Source organism: Sceloporus occidentalis, unplaced genomic scaffold (assembly GCF_023333645.1).
Source record: "Sceloporus occidentalis isolate IW3139 unplaced genomic scaffold, rSceOcc1.0.p SCAF_119, whole genome shotgun sequence".
NCBI lineage: Eukaryota > Metazoa > Chordata > Lepidosauria > Squamata > Phrynosomatidae > Sceloporus > Sceloporus occidentalis.
In genome coordinates, this window is record NW_028317099.1 from 1,731,061 (window position 1) to 1,753,302 (window position 22,242).

At 40.8% G+C, this 22,242-nt stretch overlaps 1 pseudogene; it reads left to right on the forward strand.

Moving 5' to 3' along the window:
* Positions 1 to 10,910: 10,910 nt before the first annotated feature.
* Positions 10,911 to 22,242, forward strand: part of LOC149282325 (tyrosine-protein kinase BTK-like) — an 88,739-nt pseudogene continuing 77,407 nt past the window's right edge.

A 22,242-nucleotide genomic window follows, 5' to 3' on the forward strand; every position in this document is an offset into this window, starting at 1 on the left:
TTCTACTCTACACTAGTGATGGGAAGTTCGGATTAGTGATGTCCGGATCATGAACGAATCGTTCATTTGATCCGGTTCTTTTTAGTGATCCGGATGAATAGGTTCACTAGACTGAACGATTCATTTATAGCGGTTCAGTCTGTGAATCATGCAGCTGTAACCTGATCCTAGAGCTGTGAGTCATCTGCAGAGCACTCAGACACAGACTCTGGGGTCAGGTTACAGCTCATCAATTCACACAGGAACGATGACTCATAGAGTCAGAGAGTCGTTCAAAGAGTCGAATGATCCGAAGAGTCGAATGATCCGAAGAGTCGAATGATCCGAAGAGTCGAATGATTCGAATCTTACAGGGATCCGGATCTTACAAGGATCCGAATCTTACAGAGATTCAAATCATTCAGAGAATATTACTGATACCATACTTTTCTAAATAAATACATTAATAATGTTCACACTGGCCCCAGGATTTAGATTCCCCTGAGTTTGCCCCCCTTTACCTATAACTGCACCTACAGTTAACTTTATTAAATTAATTAAATTAACCCTCAGTCATCAGCATAAAATTAACCCTTATACCCCATCAACCATAACTGCCCCTGAAATTAACCGTAAAGATCCCATTAACCATAACGGCCCCTGAAATTAACCCTAAAGACCCCATTAACCATAACGGCCCCTGAAATTAACCCTAAATACTCCATTAACCATGACTGCCCCTAAATTAATTGCATGTACTCCAGATAAATTACCTAATAAATTGGTATATTTGATGGGGTCTTTAGTGTTAATTTGGGGGCAGTTATGCTTAATTGGGTGTTTAGGGATAATTTAGGGGCAGCTATGCTTAATGGGGTCTTTAGTGTTAATTTAGGGGCAGTTATGCTTAATGAGGTGTTTAGGGTTAATTTGGGGGCAGTTATGCTTAATGGGGTCTTTAGTGTTAATTTAGGGGCAGTTATGCTTAATGAGGTGTTTAGGGTTAATTTGGGGGTAGTTATGCTTAATGGGGTCTTTAGTGTTAATTTAGGGGCAGTTATGCTTAATGAGGTGTTTAGGGTTAATTTGGGGGCAGTTATGCTTATTGGGGTCTTTAGTGTTAATTTAGGGGCATTTATGCTTAATGAGGTGTTTAGGGTTAATTTGGGGGCAGTTATGCTTAATGGGGTGTTTAGGGTGAATTTGGGGGCAGTTATGGTTAATGGGGTGTTAAGGGTTAATTTTAGGGGCAGTCATGGTTGATGGGGTGTTAAGGGTTAATTTTAGGGGCAGTCATGGTTGATGGGGTGTTTAGGGTTAATTTAATGGTGAGGGTTAATTTAATTAATTTAATAAAGTTAGCTTAAGGTGCAGTTGCAGGTAAAGGGGAATGTAAATCCTGGGGGCAGTGATTATTAATGTATTATTTATAACAGTATGGTGACATTCTCTGAATGATTAGAATGCCAATGAAGGCAGAGAGTCGTTCAAAGATCCGGATCTTACAATGATCCGGATCTTACAATGATCCGGATCTTACAGTGATCCGGATCACTGTAAGATTCGGATCCCTGTAAGATCCGAATCTTTGAACGACTCTCTGCCTTCATTGACATCACTGGAGGCAGGGGGGAGGATTCATAATGAAAGGGGCGGGGCCAATCGTTAGTGTGCCTGCATAGAGTTACTGGAAAACAGTAACTCCGTGCAGGCATACTGAGTGATCCGAAGATCCGGATCATGAATCGGATCATTTCAGTGAACGAATCGAAATGATCCGATTCACTTTAATGATCCGAACTTCCCATCACTAGTTCGGATCACTCAGTGTGTTTTCCAGTAACTCCATGCAGGCGCACTAACGATTGGCCCCGCCCCTTTCATTATGAATCCTCCCCCCTGCCTCCAGTGATTTCAATGTAGGCAGAGAGTCGTTCAAAGATTCGGATCTTACAGGGATCCGAATCTTACAGTGATCCGGGTCACTGTAAGATCCGGATCATTGTAAGATCCGGATCATTGAACGAGACTCTGCCTTCATTGGCATTCTAATCATTCAGAGAATGTCACCATACTGTTATAAATAATACATTAATAATCACTGCCCCCAGGATTTACATTCCCCTTTACCTGCAACTGCACCTTAAGCTAACTTTATTAAATTAATTAAATTAACCCTCACCATTAAATTAACCCTAAACACCCCATCAACCATGACTGCCCCTAAAATTAACCCTTAACACCCCATCAACCATGACTGCCCCTAAAATTAACACTTAACACCTCATTAACCATAACTGCCCCTAAATTAACCCTAAACACCCCGTTAAGCATAACTGCCCCCAAATTAACCCTAAACACTCCATTAAGCATAACTGCCCCCAAATTAACCCTAAACACCTCATTAAGCATAAATGCCCCTAAATTAACACTAAAGACCCCATTAAGCATAACTGCCCCCAAATTAACCCTAAACACCTCATTAAGCATAACTGCCCCTAAATTAACACTAAAGACCCCATTAAGCATAACTACCCCCAAATTAACCCTAAACACCTCATTAAGCATAACTGCCCCTAAATTAACACTAAAGACTCCATTAAGCATAACTGCCCCCAAATTAACCCTAAACACCTCATTAAGCATAACTGCCCCTAAATTAACACTAAAGACCCCATTAAGCATAGCTGCCCCTAAATTATCCCTAAACACCCCATTAAGCATAACTGCCCCCAAATTAACACTAAAGACCCCATCAACCATACCAATTTATTAGGTAATTTATCTGGAGTACATGCAATTAATTTAGGGGCAGTTATGGTTAATGGAGTATTTAGGGTTAATTTCAGGGGCCGTTATGGTTAATGGGGTCTTTAGGGTTAATTTCAGGGGCCGTTATGGTTAATGGGATCTTTACGGTTAATTTCAGGGGCAGTTATGGTTGATGTGGTATAAGGGTTAATTTTATGCTGATGACTGAGGGTTAATTTAATTAATTTAATAAAGTTAACTGTAGGTGCAGTTATAGGTAAAGGGGGGCAAACTCAGGGGAATCTAAATCCTGGGGGCAGTGTGAACATTATTAATGTATTTATTTATAAAAGTATGGTATCAGTAATATTCTCTGAATGATTCGAATCTCTGTAAGATTCGGATCCTTGTAAGATCCGGATCCCTGTAAGATTCGAATCATTTGAATCTTCGGATCATTCGACTCTTCGGATCATTCGACTCTTCGGATCATTCGACTCTTTGAACGAGTCTCTGACTCTATGAGTCATCGTTCCTGTGTGAATTAATGAGCTGTAACCTGACCCCAGAGTCTGTGTCTGAGTGCTCTGCAGATGACTCACAGCTCTAGGATCAGGTTACAGCTGCATGATTCACAGACTGAACCGCTACAAATGAATCGTTCAGTCTAGTGAACCAATTCATCCGGATCACTAAAAAGAACCGGATCAAATGAACGATTCGTTCATGATCTGGACATCACTACTCTACACACATCATTTTAACCACTCAAATTCTATAGGTTTTTTTTTCCAGAGCTAGTAGGTCTTTCTTTTGAAAGCATACATACATATATAAACCATCATCATTTAGTATGAAAAAAGTTTGTAAAAATAATGAAAAAATGCCACATTTTAACAGTTTTACCTGTAGCTCAGTATTTGTCCTAATTTTGAAAAACAGCCCATATGCTTGGTATTCTTATCTATTTTGATATTTACAAAGCTAATTATTAAGGATGTGCATCACTGTTTCCCTTAGGGCAAACTGGTAGGCCCTTAAAAGCTGAGCCAAAATGCTTGTCAGGACGTACCATTCAGGGACACACTATGAAGCGCATGAGACACACAGATATATATATATAATATATACCTCCCAACATTTCAAAGTGTGAAAGAGGGACACTTTTTTTTTTTTTAAATCTCGCGGAACTCACCAATACAAGCAATTGCACTTTAAAATGTCACGCTCGATCCTTGCGGCACACACATAGAAAACTCCTAGCGCACGTGTTAAATGCAGCTAAGATCTGTATTGCCCGCAAATGGCAAATGCCTCTTAATACCACACATATCTTCCAATCCACTTGGGAACATTGCGCACATTCTGTCACACCCCACAGAGCCATGTCTTGGGAAATATGCGTACTCCTTGGTTTGTGAAAGCGACTACCGAAGACTGAGATTCTCTTTCCTCCTCCCCCCCCCCCTTCTTCTCCTCTCTCTCTCCTTCCTCTTCCCTGCCAGAGTATGTTTTATTTAGTTTGTTCATCATATTCTAAAAGCAAAAATACTTGAGATATCCTGGTACGTGTTATATGTGCTGTACAAACTGCATGTATTTTTCTGTACATTGTACCATTGACTCCGATTTCTGCTGTTCGGATGTTCTGTGACTGTTTTCCATTTCTGTCAACTGTGGACATCTCAATAAAAAAATTCAAGTGAAAAATGTCGCGCTTGCATCGCCACTTAAAACACGCTTTATTTTTGTCAGCACAGTCATGCATATTAAAAATAACCAACACATTGCATTTAATACCCATAAGACTCAGTCAGACATACTACTTCCATGATGCTGGCTGAGCATCATGGGAACTGCAGCAACAGCAAAGCTGCAGATGCTAGCTGTGAACTAAAATTCCTATGGTTCTCAGCCAGCCAGGTGTCCACCATAATGCTGGCTGAGCATCACTGGAAGAGTAGTCCACAGCAGCAGAGATTTGTTAGCCTCCCTCCTTTGATTTTGGAATCAAAACATTTGCTACTGAAAAATCTTTTTGATGAAAAAGGTCCATTTTATTCAGTGGAACAAAACAGTGATTACATTATTCTTCACGATATTCTTGTAAGAAACATTTATTTCTTTATGAATTCATGTAAAAAAATTTCATATTTAATAAAAGCTATGATTGAGAAATGTTTGTTTTTATTTCCTTTTATTTTCTAACCTGCCCCCCCAGTTATGCATATCTGCCCCCAGGCTTGCCACTCTGCCTCCCTGATATGCCTTATACCCTCCTATATGCCATATAGGGGGGGGGGGGGTATAAGGCATTTCTGGAGGCAGAGTGGCATATAGGGGGTTAAAAGGCATTTCTGGAGGCAGATTGACATAAAGGGGGCAGATGAGTAAAAGATTTTTCAAAGAAAAGTGAGAAAATGTCATGTTTTTAACAAAAAAACACCATATTGTATCATTTTTTATAGTAAATTAGATGATATGATAAAAATAATGGTATCTAAAGAAAGCTCTGTTTGTGTATGGGTGCACAAAATGAGAAAATTACAGCTAAATAGCAAAGCTAAAAAATGTTAAAAGAGCCATTGTCCCAAAATATACTTCGAGAAAGAAACAGTTTTGTCATTAAGGGGTTAAACATGGAAAGGAAGTTTTTTCGGTAAAAAATTACTATACACAACAGTCTGCATCAATTTGCCCATATAAATTATGTTTGTTTTTTAAGCATAGAAACATAGAATGTGTTAGCAGAGAACTATTTGGCCCATCTATCTGCCCAAGAACAAAACCAGATGAAAAGAGGGTCTATTCGTGAAAAGGATTTTATGAAATAACATTAGCATTTGCCCTGAAATTATATTAGTTTATAACAAAAAAAAATGGAGCCTAACAAATCATAGTACTTGCCCTGCATAGTCAGTCAACTCTTCTACATGAGGATCAACTTAGATTACTAAACTTTTTAGCAACGTTACTAAAAGTAAAATGCATGCAAACACCTGGAAACTGCAGGCCTGGATCAACTGACTTACATACGAACCCTGTATTTGCAGGTATACATAAATAATGTTTGGAAAGATAGCATAGCAGATATAGATCAACTGAATAACACAAACCCAGCTTTGCAGGTATAGATCAATTGGAAATCACATGTAAACACAACATTAAAGTTACAGGCATAGATCAAAGGTTGCACAACCCAAAGGCCAGCACTGCCCACATAGAACCTGACCAGCACCCAGATTACACACATAACTTGCTATCTTTGTCCCCAAACTAGCGTGAGCCATATTTGTCCCCAAACAGACCAGCGTGAGTCATCTTTGTCCCCAAACAGCCCGCCCTGCGCCATCTTTGTCCCATAAACACCCTGCCTGTGCCATCTTGGTCCCCAAGGCTCAAACACCCTGCTTGTGCCATCTATGCCTTTCCCCAAATCACTTTACATCTATGATACACACAAATACTAATACAGTCACTCACTCATTTACTCTGTCATTCACACAATCATTAATTATCTTAGTCATTCACACAAATCATTTACACATATTAATTATTCAAACAAATCATCCACACACAAATTCATTCATTCTCCCATTAATACACAATTAATTCACACATTAATTCTCTCATTCATACACAATTTATCCACGCATTAATTCATTATCTCACTCTTTATAAAAAAAAATTATTAACCACATTTGTCACTAGCTACCCCCTTCTCACTATTGCCCTCTCCCCCTTCTCACTATCGTTCCCCTCTCCCCCTTCTCATCTTTCGCCTCTCCCCGACTTCTCAATATCTACCCCCCTTCTTTGTAATTTGCTTAGCCTGCCGAAGTCCTGCGGTGGGAGTGTGAGGGCTCTGTCTAGCTGCTCTGCCACGGTGCCCGCTGCTTCACTGCTGTATGACATCATATTCCGGCACTCAGCATGAAATACCGGCACCGGGACCAAGACAGAGTCCTCGCACTCCCACTGCTGCAGTCAGGGCAGCATCAAGGCAGGGAGTGGAGGAAACAGAAGGCGCCCCTCTATCTCCTCTGCTCCCTGCACCCCAAACGCCGGCTCTGACAGTCAGCAACCTGGCCGGGTGCCACAACTGAAGGCTTCACATGTGCGTTGTGGCCCGCATGTCATAAATTCGCCATTGCTGCTTTAGGTCTCAGCAGACCAGCCCCCCCCGTGCCTTCGATCACTCCCACGGAGCCATTCTGTAGGCTCAAAATGCAATCACTGGTAAACCGCGGCATTTTAGGGGTTAATACCCATTGTGTACGGTGCTCTGCTGCTGGTGGTCTGCTTGGAAGGCTGGCTAGAGAATATCCTCTCTTTTCTTTGAAGTGTGAAAATTCAAACAGGGCAGGCTCATCTTTTACAATGGGTTGCCAATTAACCCCTTACATCTCTGAGGTCTTTGTCTTTAGCTGTAATTTTCTTCTTACTTATTTACTGTACCCACACAAGTTATATATTGTTTGGTTTTTTCAAGACAAGAAAGACTTTTCTTAGATACCATTATTTTGATATCGTATAATTTACTATAAAAAAGTATATAATATGATGACAATGTTTTTTTAGGACTTTTTTATATACATTTTTTGACTTTTTAATTTTTTTACATTTTGTTGGAACTGAATGGTTCCCCTGATCAGTGAGGAATTGTTTTTACATGTTAACACATTTATATTTATTTTTCATTTATTTCACTAATCATATTGTTATAATTAAGCTGGGCTCCATTGACTTACATGGTTGAATGCAGTACAAATCTCTATTTAGAAGAGTATGGAGAGGCCCTTTTCAGAACTTGTTTATTTTTTAATGGGCACCGCCATCTTGCAAGAGGCATAGTCTCTAACTATGGCATTCTCCGGTGCCATATTCAATATGTCACAAGTTGACGCTCCGTGGAGCGATCAGACGGGAGCCCTGCTGCAGATCTCAGCATTTCAGCAACACCGTTTGGAGAAGAACGTGATCGGAGATCTCATTCTATATCCATTTAAACTCATGACATGCCAGGTACGTCATTGGTTGCCAACATGATGCTTTTCCAATATGTGTCTGGCACATCCATTGTCATCAAGGGGTTAAGACAACGGCTGGCCTGTCAATTTGTTATATATTTGTTTTTATTCAAAATCTAAATATCTGCATGACCAAAGACCAGTCAAAATCACAACTTATATGTCTTCTTAATTAGGTTAATTATACAAAGCACACATACATACAGCACTAATAGATGACAGATTATAGTAACATGCAGATGGAACTTAAGTGCTTGAAACTATGGAAGAGAAAGTAAAGGATCAAAGTGTGGGTAGTGGTGGAACGTTGAGGTTAGAAGTGTCCCATAACCATGAGTCTTTATACCCTTTTAAAATATCGGTTGCATGCACGGATTGGTGGGAAGGCAAATGGCAATTCCCTCCACAGGAACCTAGATTTACATTCTTATGTCCCAAATTCACTAGAGGAGGGTTCAAGGTGGTCACTCTTTGCTTCATAATCAGTGTGAGATAATGAGAGAACTGGAAACAGAGGCCGAGTTTGTTAACACTGGCTATATCATATGGGCTCTGATCAGTTATCACAGCAATCATATGAGTGTACCACCTACCAATCTAGCAAACATGGAGGCACACAAGAAAACTGTACTTACAACATACCATTGGCCCTTAAAGTTCAATGTTTACACAAAACCGGGCCAGGGCTAGTACAGATCAGTGGGGGCCTGGGGCAAAATGTTATTGCCCCGATAAGAACTGGGACATTCCTGTGAGGTAACTCACAATTCCTGGACTTACCTTTTTATGTCCTTGATTTCCAGAAGAAGGCGAGGTTCAGCAAAGTCATGTAACGTTGCAATTCGTGACCCCTCTGTAGTAACGCAGAATGTTCAAGCTGTGTTGAAGATAGGCTGAGGCTTCAACAGGCTAAGTTGTATGCTGTATGTGTGTGTCTAGGGATATTAGTGACTTTATGAATAACATGAAGCATTCAGAACTTGCATACAAATAATGGATACTACTTTCTCCCTAGCCGAGCACTCCACCATCCCTCAACAACTGGGGACAGTAACGAGAATCCAAAAGGCTATTTCATTCATATTATTACCAGTAATAGGTAGTGGAGTTGGGACAGGCCCCCAAAGTTACATTATCCACCTTTCCTAAACAATAATAAAGAGAAAATAAGCCTACTTTAAATGTTAATTTGGTAAGCTGAAGCTGATAAAAACTTTCACATAGAAACAATTTTTGTATGAACTAACATAGGACAGACAACAATTTTCTCAATGTTTTCGTGCTACAGCCCCAAACAAAACATTATTACATTTAATGAAGGGATATCTGAGGTGTTAAGCTTTTGTGACTACCTTATTAATTACTACCTTATTAAACCTTAATTTATCTGCCTCCACAATGACAAAAACTAAATATTCTGACATTTCTAAGGTAACTGCTGTAATATGTAGTAGCTCACTCACATACATATAACCACGATGAGGCATGTATGAAAATATAATGAGAAATTACAATGGAACAATTATTTCTGAGGGTAAGTAAATTCAAATTTACTTTTATGCACCCTAAACATTCCACACGAATGGCTTTGTGTTGTAATGATACTTAAAAAAACTGAGCCAGCTCCTGACACAGGAAACTAAAAAGAGGAACTGTGAGTCTTGTGAAAAAGGCGAGAGAAATTACAGAGTTTTTAGTCTGCATATTGTCTGCCCTCCTCAGAGAGCTACAGTTTCTCCTGGGTACAAGAATCGTACTGGGCTACACACCAGAAGTATCTACACCTAAAAGGGTTCCTCAACTGTTTGGTAAGTACATTGCTAATATTTTACTAGAAGCATGCACACTAAATCAATAGTGAGAAAGTAGTTATTCTGCAATAGTATGGTAGTCTTAAAGTGGGAATGTTGAAGGTGCAGGACTATTAATGCTAAATTACTGTGGTTCAAAGGGAGGCCCTCTGGCTTGGTGTAATCCACAGGGGAGGTTTGAGTACCAAGGACTATTTTATTGTTTAATTAAATGTTTCTGAATCCACCTATTCAGAGTCTCTTAATAATATCTGGCCCTCAAAAGTTGTCAAACATTGTGGTCAATCATGTATTGCAAATATATAGTTACCCTTACACGACACATACACAGCAGTAGGCTATTTAACATGATTACAAGCAGCACCTATAATGTAATAATGCTTAGCTAAATCAGTAACTATATCTTCACTCTTTAGATTATGCATTATATGGGGCCGGCTCATTCCTTCTTGATGGAGAAACATGCCAGTGTTGGCCCTTCATAATTAATATAGAAGAAACCACAACTGTCCTGTAAACGCTACCTTTAGTGAATAATCCTCAGAATGACAAAATAAATAATAAAATAAGATACTGAAGTAATGCAAAACCAGTAAGCCCTAATCATCAAGTGGCATTATATGTGTAGGTATCACAAGTATGTTACATCTTATTGATCCTAATCCTGAACGCAATATGTTTTTATTATTATGATACCAATGTATACCATTTGTTGTCACACCATGTTGTGTTCTTTATAACAATTGAAAAAATATGAGGCCTTATGTGGAAGTATAATGGAGTTAATTGTGAGCTTACATTAGCTTCATGGATTTGCTATATTGCTGAACATGCTGCTACCTTAGAAGAACATTGGTAATTTATTATGTAGACTGAGCTATAAAAAACTGTAACCAGGTAATTATCTAAGGCTAACAAAACATAAATAAACATAATTTTGCCTTTTCAGCTGTTACCACTTTAAAAACGTTATAATGCTCAATATGTTTGTGCTGACTTTTGTTTGATCTGTTCCAAGATTGTCTTTTCCTCTTTTATAATCAATGCACGCAGGTGATGCATGGTACAGAGGGATCCCTGTCATGTTGTTTTTATAACAAAAGGTTAATAATACAAAGTTTTAATGCGTGTTGTTGACCTTATATTCTCCGTTCTCAGGTATGTACTGATGGAACATCTCCCTCGCTAGTGCTGAGAAAGTAGTTATGATATGAGAAAGTGCCAGGTGAACACTAAGACTTGAAAAAATAGACCTCTCTTTTTCTTCAAGCAGAGCACCCCAGGAATAGTTTAAAACAAAACATCACATCTCCTTACCACCCTCAGAGGGAAGAACACAATGGCCTCCGCATCTACCAGTATCCTTGAAAGTATTTTCCTGAAGAGATCCCAGCAAAAACGCAAAACATCTCCTCTCAACTACAAGAAGAGGTTGTTTGTGCTAACAGAAGCTAAGATTACATACTATGAGTATGACTTCGAAAGAGGGGTGAGCATGATGCAAAGGAGAAATGTGTCATGATTTTTATGCTTTGATAGAAAAATGAACCATCTCATAAAGTTGTTGATGCATTATATGTGCTGAAATGTTATTAATGAAGTCACAACTAAATTTTACTACTGCCACTCAAACTAGTTGTCTATTTATAGGTAATTTTACATGCCTTGGTTTACCTAGTTTGCATGCCATGTTAAATGGAGTCCTGTTCCTGGCTCTCTTTTGCCCTTCATACATAGAAATGCATTTTATGTGCATGTTTGGGGTCATAAGTCATAGAAACAGAATTTGATGTCACATAAGAATCATTCGGCCCATCTAGCCTGCCCATTTTTCCTGATGTAAGGGGTTGAAACCCTATCAATCTTTCCTCAGGTCCCATAGTGAGGAAAACTTTATGTCTATCCCATGCTTGTTTAAATTCCCTCACTGTATCAGCCTCCAGCACTGCTGCAGGGAGACTGTTCCATTTATCTACTACCCTCTGAGTAAAGTATAACTTTCCTGACGTTACATCTAAGCTTTTGGCCTTCGGGTTTTAGAACATGGCCTCTTATTCTAACAGTCCTCCTCCTTTCGAATAAGCTTGTCTCCTGTACTTTGTTAAATCCCCTTAAGTATTTAAATGTTTCTGTTGTATCCCCCCTCTCTCTTCTTTCCTCCAAGCTATACATATTAATACTTTTTAACCTTTCCTCATAATTTTTGCTTGCAAACCACTTATAATTTTCGTAGCTCTCCTCTGAACTCTCTCCAATGTGTCAATATCCTTCTGGAGATGGGGTCTCCAGAACTTTATGCAAACCTCTAGGTGAGGCCTGACCAGAGATCTGTAAAGTGGCAAAATTACCTCACTCTTTCTGCTACTAATACTTCTCCATCTGCAACCCAGCATCCTGCTTGCTTTTTGAGATGCTTTATTGGATTGCCTGCTTACCTTTAAGTCATCAGAAATAATTCCTCCTAAATCCCTCTCTTCTGTTGTCGCTGACAGCTGCTATATTCTGCCTTGGGAATTTAATGTCCCAAGTGCATTATTTTACATTTATTAATATTAACCTGCAGCTACCACACTCTCGAACCATTCTTCTAATTTACTTAAGTCATTCACCTTTTGAGTTGTTCCACCTGTAACAATCTCAATATGGATAGCGTGGAGGAGAGGATATGATAGAAACATTTAGAATAGATGAAGAGATTTCACAAGTATAAGAGAGAAGTTTATCGGAAAGAATGAGAAATGTTAAAATAAGAGGCCAGAATCTCAAACTAGAGTGTCTAGATATAATGTAAGGAAGTTTTAGTAGACAAACAGGCCTGTGAGTTTTATATCAGTAGTGGGATTAATGGAAACTATGTTAAAGGATAGGATTGTTGAACATCTAAAGTCACATGAGTTTCAAGATCAAAAACAACATGTTTACTTCAGGAAGATCATGCCAAACTAATCTTATTGGGTTTTTTTATTTGGGTGACTAAAATAATTGATGAATGTGGTGCACTAGACATTTTGTACCTAGATTTCAGTAAGGCTTTTGACACGGTCCCACAAATCTATAAACTGCAATCTCTTGAGTTTAGATCCCAATATTCTTTTGGGAGTGGATTAGGCAGTGAATGAGTGACAGACAACAGAAGATTGTAGTTAATGGATTATATTCAGAGCAAGGTCTTGTTACCAGTGGGGTACCTCAGGGATCTGTACTTGGACCAATTCTCTTGAAGAAGCTATTGATGGTAAAATATGAATTTTTGCTGACACAACAGGGTGGATGTTGAAGGAATGAGCCAAATGTCAAATGAATTAGGTAAACTGGAAAAATGGTCAGAGCTGTGGCAGCTGGCATTTAATGTGGATAAATGCAAAATAATGTACCTAGGGCTTTAAAACGCAAAGGGTATAGTTTAGAATATTTGATACTGTCCTAACCTCAACAAGTGAGGAAATGGAGTTAGGGGTAATTATTTAAAAGGACTTAAAGGTAGATAGACAATGCAATAGAGCAGCAGGAAATACTAGCAGAATGCTTGGTTGTATATTTGTATTAGCAGTAGAAAGAGGGAAGTGCTCATGCTGTTGTACAAAGCACTGGTGAGACCTCATTGGAGTATTGTGTGCAGTACTGGAGACCATATCTCCAGAAGGATATAGGTATGTTGGGGAAAGTTCAGAGAAGGGCTACTAAAATGGTTCATGGATTACAGGATAAAATTTATCATGAAAAGTTTAAGATCTTAACACATATAGCCTGGAAGAAAGTCGTGACAGGGGGATATGATAGAAACGTTTATATACTTAAAAAGAGTCAACACGATAAAGAAAGGGTGTTTATTTAAAAGGATAAATACTACCACAACAAGAGGACATAATCTTAAAATAGAGGGGCAAAGGTTTAAAAGTAATATCAGGAAATATTACATTACGGAAAGCGTTAGTAGATGCATGGAATGGCCTTCCAGCAGAGCAGTGGTGTCAGCAGGGGGGGGCCAGAGGGGGCCATGGCCCCCCCTACATCATGCTTTGCCCCCCACGTGTGCCCCCCCAATTGAAACGGCGTCTTTTTTTTTTTTGTAATAGACGCGGAGGAGAGAGAGGCGCCGAATGGTCGCTGAGGAATAAGTTTTCAGAAACCGTTCGGCGCCTCTCACTCTTCTCCGCGAGGCCTCTGCCTTGGTCGCAGTGCCGGCATTTCAAGTTGAGCGCCGGTATATGATGTCATATCCGGCGCTCAGCAGTGAAGCCGCGCACACTGCGGCAGAACCAGGGAGACAGGGACGTCGCAATCCCACTGCTGGATTTCTACAAGCCCAAGGTAAGTGAACTTCAAAGGGGGGAGAGGGTAGAAAGTTAGGAGGGGGTTAGAGAGTGAGAAGAGGTAGATAGGGAGGGAGAGGGGATAGATAGGATAGATTGGGAGGGAGAGGGGATAGATAGGATAGATTGGGAGGGAGAGGGGATAGATAGGATAGATTGGGAGGGAGAGGGTCTAGATAGGATAGATTGGGAGGGAGAGGGGATAGATAGCATAGATTGGGAGGGAGAGGGGATAGATAGGATTGATTGGGAGGGAGAGGGGATAGATAGGATAGGTTGGGAGGGAGAGGGGCTAGATAGGATAGATTGGGAGGGAGAGGGGATAGATAGGATAGATTGGGAGGGAGAGGGGATAGAGAGGATAGATTGGGAGGGAGAGGGGATAGATAGGATAGATTGGGAGGGAGAGGGGGTAGATAGGGAGGGAGAGGTGGTATATAGGGAGGGAGAGGGGTTAGATAGGATAGATTGGGAGGGAGAGGGGATAGAGAGGATAGATTGGGAGGGAGAGGGGATAGATAGCATAGATTGGGAGGGAGAGGGGATAGATAGGATTGATTGGGAGGGAGAGGGGATAGATAGGATTGATTGGGAGGGAGAGGGGATAGATAGGATAGGTTGGGAGGGAGAGGGGCTAGATAGGATAGATTGGGAGGGAGAGAGGATAGATAGGATAGATTGGGAGGGAGAGGGGATAGAGAGGATAGATTGGGAGGGAGAGGGGATAGATAGGATAGATTGGGAGGGAGAGGGGGTGTTACAGGGTCAACTTACCCAAGGCTGGGTACCCCTGTTTGAGGGCTGAGGAATCACCAGTCAGTCCCTCATACGGATAGCACTCAGCTATCCACGGATCATCCAGACCACCATTCGTAGTAAACCAAGAAGAACTCTCTTTATTACAAACACACAGAACTTATATACAATCTCAATGCAATGTGTACCGAACCCAACCCCCAATCCCATCAGCCACATCCCATCACAAATCCCATCAGTATACAGGGGATGTATCAGGTGAGGGGATTACAGAATACAATGGGTTCCCCCACCTGTGTTATCCCCCCTGTAGTGCGGGTGCCGTCTGGGCAGACAGGGCTGTGTTGGCTGATTAAGAGCCCCAGCCAGATTATAGGATCGTCTCTTTGAAGGCTGGGGCTGAATCCACATCAGTCTCTGGGCCGGTTACACAATAAACACAATATAATATATTACCGGGTCACAGTATACAGAACCGGACACAAAAGTGCTCCGTGACCCGGCTAAACTTCATATGACATATGAGCCAGCTAGCCTGGCCCTGTCACAGGGGGTAGATAGGGAGGGAGAGGGGGTAGATAGGGAGGGAGAGGGGTTAGATATGGTAGATAGGATAGATTGGGAGGGAGAGGGGGTGTAGATGGGATAGATAGGGAGGGAGAGGGGGTATATAGGGAGGGAGAGGGGGTAGATAGGATAGATAAGGAGCGAGAGGGATGAGGGAGGGAGAGGGGTTAGATAGGGTAGATAGGGAGGGAGAGGGGGTAGATAGGGAGAAAGGAGGGTGGCAAGAATATTGAAATAAAGAGTCAGAATGAGAGAGAGAATGAATGGATTAATGTGTGGATGCATTAATGAATATGTGTAAATAATTTGTGTGAAAGAATAAATGATTGTGTGAATTAGTGAGTGAGTGTAAAAGTGAATCATAGGTGTATTATTAATTTGTCAAAAAAGCAAAGATTGTATAAGCAGGGTGTTTAGGCAATGGGGAAAAAGATGGCACACATAGTGTGTTTATGGGAAAAACATGGCATACGTTCAGCTGTTTGGGGGCAATGTTGACTCATGCTGGGCTGTTTGGCGACAAAGATGGCACGTCCTATGTATGTGTAATTTGGGTGCTGGTCAGGTTCTATGTGGGCAATATGGACGCCAGGGTTGGCTTTGGGGTGTGTGACCAGTGATCTATGCCTGTAATTTAGGGGGTTTATCTATACCTTTAATGCAGAGTTTATATGTAATTTCCAATTGATATATACCTGCAAAGCTGGGTTTTGTGTTATTCTGTTGATCTGTATCGGCTATATTTCCATACATTATTTATGTTTACCTGCAAATATAGGATTTGTATGTCTTATTCAGTTGATCAATACTAGGGCTGCAACTAACGATTATTTTAATAATCGATTAGTTGGCCGATTATTTTTTCGATTAATCGGATAAAAAATGCAATTTTTTTTAATTTAAAATAATGTAATAAAAAACGTACAATTTACACTTTCATCTCTTTATTGCAAGGGCCTCTCTCTATTCACCTTCTTATTTTACTGACATAATAATAAAAGCTACAAGAACCCAAACACAGTGTTTCTCAAACTAGGTTTTAATATAAAGTTATTAGTAAATATTAGGGCTGCAACTAACTATTATTTTAATAATCGATTAGTTGGCCGATTATTTTTTCGATTAATCGATTAATCGGATAAAAAAAATGCAATTTTTTTAAAATTTAAAATAATGTAATAAAAAACGTACAATTTACGCTTTCATCTCTTTATTGCAATGGCCTCTCTCTATTCACCTTCTTATTTTACTGACATAATAATAAAAGCTACAAGAACCCAAATACGGTGTTTCTCAAACTAGGTTTTAATACAAAGTTATTTGTAAATATTAATTCATATGTTAACTATTTTTCATATTTAATAAAAACTGAGAAAAAAGCCTTGTTTATATTTTTTTATTTACCAAACTGCCCCCAGTTATGCACATCTGACCCCCAGCTTGCCACTCTGCCCCCATATATGCCTTATACCTCCTATATGCCAGATTCCACTGTGCCCCCTGATATGCCACTGTGCCCCCAATATGCCTTTTACCCCCAGATATGTTTTATGCCACCCTGATATGCCTAATATCGATATGCCTTATACCCCTATATGCCCTGAAATTCATAATACCCCCCATACACCACTATAACTCACCCATATACCACTCTTGCTCCTCCCCTCCCATACACCACTCTGGCTCCTCCCCATCCCATACACCACTCTGGCTCCTCCCCCTCCCATACTCCACTCTGCCTCCTCCCCCTCCCATACTCCACTCTGGCTCCTCCCCCTCCCATACTCCAATCTGGCTCCTCCCCCTCCCATACTCCACTCTGCCTCCTCCCCCTCCCATACTCCAGTCTGCCTCCTCCCCCCTCCCATACACCACTCTGCCTCCTCCCCCCTCCCATACACCACTTTGGCTCCTCCCCCTCCCATACACCACTCTGGCTCCTCCCCCTACCATACACCACTTTGCCTCCTCCCCCCTCCCATACTCCACTCTGCCTCCTCCCCCCTCCCATACTCCACTCTGCCTCCTCCCTCCTCCCATACACCACTCTGGCTCCTCCCCCCTCCCATACTCCACTCTGCCTCCTCCCCCCTCCCATACTCCACTCTGCCTCCTCCCCCTCCCATACTCCACTCTGCCTGCTGTCAGCAACGGAGGTTCACAAGACACAAGGGAGCCGGGGAGAGAGGCAGAGTGGCGTATGGGAGGGGGGAGGAGCCAGAGTGGTGTATGGGAGGGTGGCTCCCATACACCCCTCTGACTCTTCCCCCCTCCCATACACCACTCTGCCTCTCTCCCGACTCCCTGGTATTTTGTGAACCTCCGTTGCTGACAGGCACTTTCACTGCAGCTTCATAGAAGCCTCAGCGTAAGTGAAGGGCAGTAACGGAGGCTGTCTGTGCACCTCGTGCAGACCCCCACCGGCTGACAAAGAATCGAGGTCTCCTGCAGAGGATCATCCTCTCTGTCAGCTGTCAGAAGTTAATGCCCTTCACTTACGCTGAGGCTTCTATGAAGCTGCAGTGAAAGTGCCTGTCAGCAACGGAGGTTCACAAAACACCAGGGAGTCGGGAGAGAGGCAGAGCGGTGTATGGGAGGGGGGAGGAGTCAGAGGGGTGTATTGAAGTGGAGGGGAGAGGCGGAAGTTGTCTGTGCGTATCGCACGGACGCCCACCGGCCGACAGTGAGGGGAATCCAGGTCCCCTGCAGAGTTGCGGGGGATCTGGATTCTAGCGTTATAATCTGATCTCTGTTTGAGGTCGGATTATATAAGTTTTTCAGAGCATTCGACTAATCGATTTGACTAATCGATAATGAAAATCGTTGAAAACGATTTTCATTATCGATTATTATCGATTTTATCGATTAGTTGTTTCAGCCCTAATCAATACCTGGAGTGCTGTTTCCATGTGTTGTTTATTTGATCTATACCTTCAGTGCTGAGTGTACATGTGATTTCCAGTTGATATATACCTGCAATGCTGGGTTTGTGTGTATACCTGCAATGCTATGTTTCCATACATTATTTATGTATACCTGCAAATACAAGTTTTTTTTTATCTCATTCAGTTGCATGTGCTGTTTCCATGTGTTGTTTATTTGATCTATACCTGAACTACAGGGTGTAAGTAAAAGAGCGGTATGGTTTAGTGAATGAGGGGACAAAGGGACTCTGGGGATGATAACAGGGGTGAGGACCTCTCAATGTCACGGTTCAGGACTGACTCTCACGGTCTTCCTCTGATCTGCAGTCAGTGTGGCAAATATTTTTTTTTTGGTATGGTAGCGGAGGGAGTGATTGCATGCAAGGAAGCGTTGAGCGGGGCCCAAGGAAATGTTTGGGTAGGGTCCAATTTTTTCACTATAAAATAAATTGGCAGCAGGTTCTAATATTTTTATATATATTGGCAGCAGGGGCAAATATTTATATATGTTTTGGCAGCAGGGGCTAATATTTATTTATATATCAGACTGAATCATTTGAAATATGTGAGTTTATCGAGGCGGAGGTTCTACTTCAGTTGTCTAAGGTAAAGACAAATAAGTTGATGGGGCCTGATGGGATACACCCCAAGTTATTAAAAGAGCTTGGGGGTGTACTAGCAAAACCGTTAACTGATATATTTAACGAATCATTGTTAACGGGAGTTGTCCCTGGGGATTGGAAAGTAGCGAATGTTGTGCCCATTCACAAAAAAGGCAGTAGGGAGGAGTCGGGCAACTACAGGCCAGTTAGTCTTACATCTGTAGTGGGGAAATTAATGGAAACAATGTTAAAGGAAAGGATTGTTGAACATCTGAAGTCACATGGGTTTCAAGATCAACAACAGCATCAGGAAGATCTTGCCAAACAAATCTTATTGATTTTTTTGAATGGGTGATTTCAGTAAGGCCTTTGACACTGTCCCACATAGAAGACTTATAAATAAACTGCAATCTCTGGGTTTAGATCCCAATGTTGTTGAATGGATTAAGGAGTGGCTGAGTGACAGACAACAGAGGGTTGTAGTCAATGGCGTATATTCAGAACAAGGTCTTGTTACCAGTGGGATACCTCAGGGATCTGTACTTGGACCCATTCTCTTTAATATCTTTATTAGTGATATTGCAGATGGTCTTGATGGAAAGGTATGTTTATTTGCTGACGACACAAAAATTTGCAACAGGGTTGATGTTCCTGGAGGAAGAAACCAAATGGCAAACGATCTAGGTAAACTGGAAAAATGGTCAGAGCTGTGGCAATTGGCATTTAATGTAGATAAATGCAAATGAATGCACCTGGGGCATAAAAACCCAAGGGCAGAGTATAGAATATTTGATACTGTCCTAACCTCAACGTGTGAGGAAAGGGATTTAGGGGTAATTATTTCTGAGGATTTAAAGGTAGGCAGACAATACAGTAGAGCAGCAGGTAATGCTAGCAGAATGCTTGGTTGTATAGCAAGAGGTATTAGCAGTAGAAAGAGGGAAGTGCTCATGCCGTTGTACAGATCGCTGGTGAGACCTCATTGGAGTATTGTGTACAGTACTGGGAGACCGTATCTCCAGAAGGATATAGAAATGTTGGAGAAAGTGCAGAGAAGGGCTACTAAAATGGTTTATGGATTACAAGATAAACCTTACCAGGACAGGTTAAAGGATCTTAACCTATATAGCCTGGAAAAAAGACAGGACAGGGGGGGATATGATAGAAACATTTAAATACTTAAAGGGAATCAACAAGGTAAAGGATGATAGTTTATTTAAAAGGAGAAATACTACCACAACAAGAGGACACAACCATAAACTAGAGGGGCAAAGGTTTAATGGTAACATCAGAAAATATTACTTTACGGAAAGGGTAGTGGACACATGGAATAGCCTTCCAGCAGAAGTGGTAGATGTTAATACAGTAAAGTCATTTAAGCAAGCATGGGATAGGCATAAGGCCAAGCTAGATATAGGATAAGGGCAAGTACTAAAGGAAAGTACTCAGAGGTTGGGCAGACTGGATGGGCCTACTGGTTCTTATCTGCCGTCACTTTCTGTGTTTCTATATAGGCAGCAGGGTCTAATATTTATTTATATATTGACAGCAGTGTTTAATATTTATATATATTGGCAGCAGCATCTAATATTAATATAGATTGGCTGCAGGGGCTAATATTAATATATATAGGAAGCAGGGACTAATACTATATATATATCGGCAGCAGGGTCTAATATTAATATATATCGGCAGCAGGGGCTAATATTAATATATATCGGCAGCAGGGGCTAATATATATTGGCACCAGGAGCTAATATTAACATATATTGGCAGCAGGGTCTATTATTTATATATATATCGGCAGCAGGGGCTAATATTAATATATATTGGCTGCAGGGACTAATAATATATATTGGCAGTGGGGGCTAATATTAATATATATTGGCAGCAGGGTCAAATATTAATATATATCGGCAGCAGGGTATAATATAAGTATATATCTGCAGCAGGGGCTAATATCAATATATATCCGCAGCAGGGGTTAATATTAATATATATCGGAAGCAGGGTGTAATATTTCTATATATCGGCAGCAGGGTCTAATACTGGCCCCCCTACTTTGGTCCCTGGCCCCCATGTGCCCCCCTAAATATGAAAGCTGGAGACGCCACTGCAGCAGAGGTGGTAGATGTTAATGTAGTGAAGGTGTTTAAGAAAGCATGGGATAGGTATACGGCTAAGCTAGCTATAAGATAAGACCAATAAGACAAGGGACTAAGGAAAGTATTCCGAGGCTGGGCAGACTAGAAGGGCTAAATGGTTCTTATCTGCTGTAAATTGGTAGAAGGGGTAGAGGGTAAAACAGTAGCATCAAGCATCAATCTATCCATCAATCTAAGACCAACGGCTGATTAAGGTCTTCACATAACGAAAAATAGGCAGACTAGATAGGCTGATATAATCCTCCATATCTGAGTACTAAATTTGCACATGGCATCTTCCTAGACATAACCATAATTTAGATCCAAATGAAAGTACATACACAAAGAGTAGTTGGTCATCAACCTTTGACCATTGGCCCTTGTGTAGCCTGCTGTGTAGGTTATCTCAAAAGGATATTACATAGTAATTCAATTTACATAGCTTATAAAACAATAATTGTACAGCTTCATGAATGCATTCATTATGGGAAAGTAATGATGTTATATAAAGACACTGGGTGTAGTAGGAGTGCCAGGCGTTTGTGTTTACCTTCAGTGAAATGTTTGCATATCTTACTTAGGACTATTGTGTAGATATTAAAATACTATTCAAAACAATTACAATATGCATATATCATTGTTTCCACAGGTTATCCAAACAACATTTACACAGTAACATTTTCATGTTTTGTTCAGTTCATTTATACAATTAGAAATGGTTATAGGGATGCTGCTCAAGGTGGACAATTTATTTCACTAAATGGATCTTGGACCAACACTGCATTTAGATCCACTGGTATAAATGCATTTGTATTTTATTCGATGTGAAAAACCACCACATCAGCAATTAAGAGATTAACAGAAAAAAGGATATATGTACAGATCAAGGGCCATCTTATAGGTGACCTATGCAACTGTTTAGGACACTTTGTTGTTAGGGCTGTTACCAACAGGTTCTATCTTGTGTTAGTGCACAGGTGAATGCAGAAGGGAGATTCTAGAGACTTAGTTACAACCCCCTGGTTTGGCCTTGTAAAGATTTGTGAAGATTCTGCATTAGTATTTTAGCCTAATAGACTGAGAAATATGTAATGCCTGCAGTGATCATTTTCTCAATATAACCTGTTTGTTTGCAATTTCCAGCGCCGGGGAAGTAAGAAGGGGTCTGTAGACCTGGATAAGGTGGTATGTGTTGAAAGTGTTGAGCCGGAGGAAAACCCACCACCAGAAAGACAGATACCGGTAAGAGAGAAGAAAAAAGAAAATGTTTTAAGGTCTACAGTATCGCTTTACCTCTGTATGGCAAGTAACCTTAGTATACCTGATAATGTAAAAAAATTTACCATCCTGGACTTGTCAGTTTTG